This window comes from Heloderma suspectum, chromosome 2 (genome assembly GCF_057233095.1).
Source record: "Heloderma suspectum isolate Gila_16-S chromosome 2, 16-S_ref, whole genome shotgun sequence".
NCBI lineage: Eukaryota > Metazoa > Chordata > Lepidosauria > Squamata > Helodermatidae > Heloderma > Heloderma suspectum.
The window spans coordinates 173,510,259-173,517,226 of record NC_139459.1 but is presented as its reverse complement, the minus strand read 5'-3'; positions in this window follow the sequence as shown (position 1 = coordinate 173,517,226).

Here is a 6,968-nt window from a genome sequence, read left to right as displayed (position 1 = left end):
TTTGCCATCCTTGTAACCATTTTTTTCTATAGTTATTTTTGTAACCTCCTCTCCTGCTTCTGCACCAACACATCTGCTCAGAGGACAGTTCATTAATTTGCTCATTCAGAAGGAGCTAGCCAGTTACAGATCATGGTTCAGTTCTTAAGCTTACCCAGTTTTCATTCCTGGATACAGAATTTGGATTTTTCCTCCTTGCAGAATATCAAATGTAAGTGTAGTACAGTGGGCAGTCATGAAAAAGAAAGAAAGGAAGTGCTTTGAATCTTTTCAGACTATGGCCCTATTAAATAAGTTACCAAAGCTTTAAACAGAGACCAATCAAACAGACGTCATATGCTTAGGTTTACCATAAGCTACAGAACTGGTATTTCCTTCTTTGCAGAGGGTTAAACTGGCACCAACAGAAAGAATGTCTATATACTTCAATATTATTTTATTATTATTTATTTCATTTCTATACTGCCCCATAGCCAAAGCTCTCTGGATGGTATACAACAACAGTAGTTGTTTCTCATTCCAGATGCAGATAGCTGTGACCCATGCACAGAATATCAACACCCAAACAAGAATCAAAACCAGTGTATCTCCAAGAAGATCCACTTCCTTTCCTGTCAAGAGACATTGGGGTTCATTCTAGCTTCTTTCACCCTTTTCCTCTCTCTGATCACATCTCTAGTCCTGGCCACCTTCATTAAACACTGTGACACACCCATCGTCAAAGCCAACAACCGAGACCTCACCTACATCCTCCTCATCTCCCTCCTGCTCTGCTTCCTCTGCTCCTTCCTGTTCATTGGTCGACCCCTGAAGGTCACCTGTCTTCTCCAACAAGCTGCTTTTGGAATCATCTTCTCTGTTGCCATTTCTTCCATTTTGGCAAAAACTGTCATGGTAGTTCTCGCCTTCATGGCCACCAAGCCAGGAAATACAGCAAGAAAACTCTTGGGGAGGCAACTGATAAACTCCATTGTCCTGGCCTGTCCCCTCATCCAAGCTGTGATCTGTGCTGTCTGGCTGGTGACCTCTCCCCCATTCCCAAACTTGGACTTCCATTCCCTGGCAGGAGAGATCATAGTGGAATGTAATGAAGGCTCAGTCACCATGTTTTACACTGTCCTGGGCTACATGGGTTCCCTGGCTCTCATTAGCTTCTTGGTGGCTTTCCTAGCAAGGAAGTTGCCTGACAGCTTCAATGAAGCCAAGTTTATCACCTTCAGCATGCTGGTGTTTTGCAGCGTTTGGGTTTCCTTTGTGCCAACCTACCTGAGCACCAAGGGGAAGTCCATGGTGGCTGTAGAGGTCTTCTCCATCTTGGCCTCTGGGGCTGGTCTCCTGGGTTGCATCTTCCTCCCCAAATGCTACATTATTGTGTTGAGGCCCAATCTCAATTGCAGAGATCATCTAATAAGAAAAAAGAATCAGGGAATATAATGCTGTGTAGAATTCTCTGCTAATTCAGTTCCCAGTCAATCACCATTTCCCATCATATTTAACTATACATGAGTTAATGTGATCCAACATTAAATAAAACTAGCAAATCAAGCCTCTTATTATTATACGTTTGTTTGTTTGTTTGTTTGTTTTCTTGATGCTTTTTATTTTGTAGTTAAAAAAGACTCACAAATTTAGAGAAATGCAGGAGCATAGATATTTGATAAATTATGCTGTTTGACAATATAGATCGTGGAGATTCCATTCTTCTGTTTTATCAACTGTGAAGCATCTAAAAAGATTCAATAAACAAAAAAACCTTCCATTTTAACATATAGTGTTGTGGGATTTCCATGTTCACTCAAGCTCCAAAATGCTAGGAAATTACAGCTGTTAATTTTATATGGAAAAAAATTAAGGAATCTATCACTTTGTAACATTTCCTACAAGTCTAGTTCCCTGTCAAGTTTATCTATTTAGAAAAGCCAATAAAATTACTCAAAAAGAAATCTCCCTATTCATTAAACAAGTTTCCAGACTGGGGCCTTTCCCTACTGCTGAGACATTTGCTCTTTCTCAGTCAACTTGAAGTGGACTTAAAACAGTTGTGTATATGGCAGTCTATTCCCTATAAAAATCTTTCAGTTATAGAATTATTTTATAATCATGCCAATTCACTGTCATTCCTATCTATCTTTCTATCTACCTACCTACCTACCTACCTACCTATCTATCTCCATCCATCCATCCATCCATCCATCCCATGGCACTTCCAATGGAATGTTATAGTATATCCTCCATCCCTAAGGGTTAGGGATTCCTGCCAGCCTGTCATGTCTCTTCTGCTATATTATAAAATCTGTGGAGTTCAATTCCAAAGCAAGGACAGCATTCCACTTTCCTCACAACAGAACAGATTTCTCATTTTCTCTTCCAACTGACATAACGTTTTGTGGCTATTGAGTATTCTCAATCCTTCTCATTGGGTTGTTTTTGGGGGGCTAGGTTTCTTTTTTTATTTTGGGGGGTTCTTTTACAAATGCCAGTGTTCCCCAGTGCATTCAGATACCTCATTTGTGTTTCTCAATAGTCCCATTTTGGGTTGATTTCTATCTGCACCCACCAGCTCAGTTCAGTATTAGAGGAAATGACAGTAGCAGCAAGAATATATTATGCTAAATTATGGAAAATTTTGGCTACCCACATATTTTCAGGGAGAGAACATTAAATGTATGAACATGCTATCACGACAAAACTGAAAATTAGGTTGTGAGAAGGGACAACAGTAGAACAGTTTCCTTCAAATTTGGGCTTCCTTTTATTGAATATTAGGGGAAGGGGAAAATGCAATCCTATATATGTCTAGGGATGGACGGATTCCCTCACACACACCCCAGTCTGGGTCCTTTGGGCACCCGCTGAGCTGCTGCCCCACTCGCACACCCCCGGATCAGCTCATGAGGCCCCATGCACTCGCTGAGCTGCCCACACCTACCCAGAGCCATCTGTGAGCACCCATCATTCCCATGGTTTCCATTTTGCAGAAAAAAATGGTGACTAGGGAACTTCCATAAATTTAATATTGCACAAATAGCAGATGTAAAGGCCCCATCTATGTAAAATTACAGGCACAAATGCCCTTTGGTCTGACAATGCTATTCACCAATGGTACGATGGTGATAACTGGGAAAGAGGGAGAGCCAAAATGAATTATTCAATGCACCTCACTTTTACATGCAGTGAGATATTACACAGGCACAGCGCTTACTAGGGCTGTGCACGGACCTCCTGATCCACTTCAGATATCGCTTTAGATCATCCAAAGTGACCCCGATCCACCTCGGACCAATTCGGATCCCCTCCGAAATTACTCAGATCCGAATCCAAAGCGAGATTCAGATATCCGGATCGCCTGGTTTTGGTGTTTTCCCATTGACTTGCATGGGAAAACACAAATGGTCATAACATTTTCAGTTTTTAGGATACAGGCATGAAATCTGGGGATCTTTTCACTCCCCTGGAGAGGAGGCCACCTGCACAATTTCAGACACTTTGGCCCAGTGGTTTTTGTGCTAGGTGGAGTTAAAATCTGAGGTCCATGGGCGCCACCATTTGCGTATGTGCTTTTCCTCCCCCCCAAAGTCAGCCATGATAGGCTACATAAAGATGTACGTAGCCTATCACGATGTTTTTTGAAAATCTAGCCATGATAGGCTACGTAAATCTTTACGTAGCCTATCACGTTTGTTGTTGTTGTTGTTTTTTTACACTTGGAAATGGCAGCGGCGGCAGCCGGTCAGGAGACTGGCCGCCACCGCCACCGCACCGCCACCGCCAGGGACATTTGACCAAGGTAAGTCCCATCCCGGGGGGCGGGGCGGGGGGGCAGACCGTTTCTCCACCAATTTTAGGGGGCCGAATGCATTGGCATTCGGCCTCCCAGAGATTCGTGGAGAAATTCTCCAACATCCCGAGATAGGCTACGTAAAGACTTACATCGCTTATCACGTCTGGGTTAAAAACAACAACAACACGTACGCAAATGGCAGTGGCTACGGCCGCCGCCATTTGCGTACGCGGTTTTTTTTTTAACCCAGACGTGATAGGCTACGTAAGTCTTTACGTAGCCTATCATGGCTGAATACAGGGACGCAAACGGCAGTGGCTACGGCCGCCGCCATTTGCGTCCCTGCTAGCCAGCGGCCAGATGTCCGGCTTCTGGCGGAGCCAGCTGGCAGCTCTGCAGAATCCCCGCGGAGCAGAGCCAGCCGGCCAGGATTCTTGGGGGAGGGACGGATCACCTCCCCCCCCCCAGCGGAACCCGGCGGAGCCAGGTAAGGGGGGTTTCGTACATCCCTAGCTGTAACTTCTCCCTGATTCCACACATGCATGTGAAACCCTGGCCTATCCCAGCCCCCCTTGAGGATGTTGCACCACCCAAAGCCCAGGCAGTTTGTCCCATTGGCTTGTGTGCAGGTGAAATTTGAGTTTTTCCAAGAAAACTCCCAAAAGCCAAGAGCCGTAACTTCTCCCTGTTTCCATGGATGTGCATGACACCTGGTCCCCTCCCAGCCCCCCTTGAGGGCATCCCACTTACCAAATTCCAGGCACTTTAGCCCACTGGCTTGTGTGCAAGGTGCAGGTGAAATTTGATTTTTTCCAGGAAAACACCCAAAGCAAAGAGCTGTAACCTCCCCACCTCTGGCCTGCCAGCACCCCGAAGATACCTCATATTGTGCGGAATTGCTTTGCCACACAGTGAGCTGTTATTGGAATAAGAAGGTAATGAATATAAATACTATGTGTCTTGTGCTTTTTCAACACTGCCTTGAAATTTGGACTTATAGTGTTGGTGGAACTACACCTTAGCACGCACCCATACATGGACACAGACACACAAGAGCTAAAGAAAAGCAGAACTACCTAAGCAAATGATGGGTGTCTTCAATTTATTGTTTTATATTCCATGTTCTTTTATAAAAGGCAGGATAACTTCAAGAAATACAGGGCGATAGCACAGGCGATTAGATAACAACCAAATCAAACCCTAATTTTAAAAAAGCCCTTCTTTAATTTCTCTTTGGGGAGGATCAATACAGAGAAGACACAGACAGTTAACTTCAACACAGGGGCCGTGGGGGCAAACACTACACAAATAGGCTGCTATAATATGCCTTTCTTTAACGATTTAGAAAGAAAGAAAAAACTAAATGCATGAATATGACTTAAAGGGGGGGAAGTCCAGAAGTCAATGTTTGTTTTTAAAATTCTAAATAAGACTGGGTTTGTAAAAATCTAACAGAGACACAGTTGACTGACAAAAATGACAAGAAAATAGAACAGAGAAAGCAGAAGTAAGGGTGGACATTACACAACAAATATAGCCTTTTCCAGAGTCCAAAATTGAGATAAACAAACAAACACAGGAATGGTGGGGGAAGGGGAGCATGGCAGCAACTTGCAAGGAAAAGCTATGTTAATTTGTAAAAATATGGAAAGGAGAGATGAATCTAATCAAATAAAAATAACAAATGAGTTATAGGTACAAAGATATAGGAGAAAGAGGCTAGAAGAGGTGCTGCAAAAGACACTGTCACAATGGGGACAGATGATCAAGGAGCAAGGGAAGGGAATGCTCCCAGTACAACCAAGCTGTTTCCTTTTAATTTAAATTCTGAGGAAAGCCTAATGGCGATCAAAATTGAATAAATTGAAGGAACAACTCCTAGGAATGCACGCACGCACACATGCACAAACGATCATCTACCCACACCAGCCCTGTCTCCCAAGAACACAGCTAGCGCAATGACCGAACACAGCCTTTTGCCAAAGTATATACCCCCTTCCTCCAACGCTCTCTCTGATTGGAGACTGCTAGCATCAGTTCTGGCTGAGGGTTCCGATTAGGGCTGTACATGGACCCCCCGATCTGCTTCGGATGCCGCTTTGGATAATCTGAAGTGACCGTGATCCTCCTGGGACCGATTCGGACCCCATCCCATCCTACTCGGATCTGGATCCGAAGCGAGATTCGGATATCCAGATCGCATGGTTTGGGCATTTTCCCATTGACTTGCATGGGAAAACACAAATGGTCATAACTTTTTCAGTTTTGGGGATACAGGCATAGAATTGGGGGACCTCTTCACACCCCTGGAGAGGAGGCCACCTGCAAAAATTCAGACACTTTGGCCCAGAGGTTTTTGTGCTAGGCGGAGTTAAAATCTGAGGTTTTCCAAAGAAACTCTCCAAGCAAGGAGCTGTAATCTGCACCTAGCAGACAAGCCAGTGGGCCAAATTGCCTGGACTTTGGCAAGTGGGATGCCCTCAAGGGGGGCTGGGAGGGGACCAGATGTCACACACATCCATGGAAACAGGGAGAAGTTATAGCTCTTTGCTTTGGGAGTTTTGGGAGAAAGCATCAAATTTCACCTGCGCCTAGCACACAAGTCAGTGGGCCAAAGTGCCTGGACTTTGGTGGGTGGGATGCCCTTGAAGGGGACTGGGAGGGGACCAGGTTACACATGTCCATGGAAACAGGGAGAAGTTACGGCTCTTCGTTTTGCGAGTTTTTGTGGAACAAGCAAATTTCACCAGTGCCTTGCTTGCACACAAGCCAGTGGCCAAGTTGCCTGGACTTTGGTGGGTGGGATGCTCTCAAGGGGGGATGGGAGGGGGCCAGGTTTCACATCCGTGCATGGAAACGGAGAAGTTACAGCTCTTTGCTTTGGGAGTTTTCCTGGGAAAACTCACATTTCAGCTGCGCCTAGCACACAAGCCAGTGGGCCAAACTGCCTGGGTTGGGGGGGGGGTGCAATGCCCTCGAGGAGGGCTGGGAGAGGCCAAGGTGTCATGTGGAAACAGGGAGAAGTTACAGCTCTTTGCTTGGAGAGTTTCTGTGGAAAACATCAGATTTTAACTCTGCCTAGCACAAAAACCACTGGATCAAACTGTGTGAAATTTTGCAGATGGCCTCCTCTCCAGGGGTGTGGAGAGGTCCCCAAAGTACATGCCTGTGTCATAAAAACTAAAAA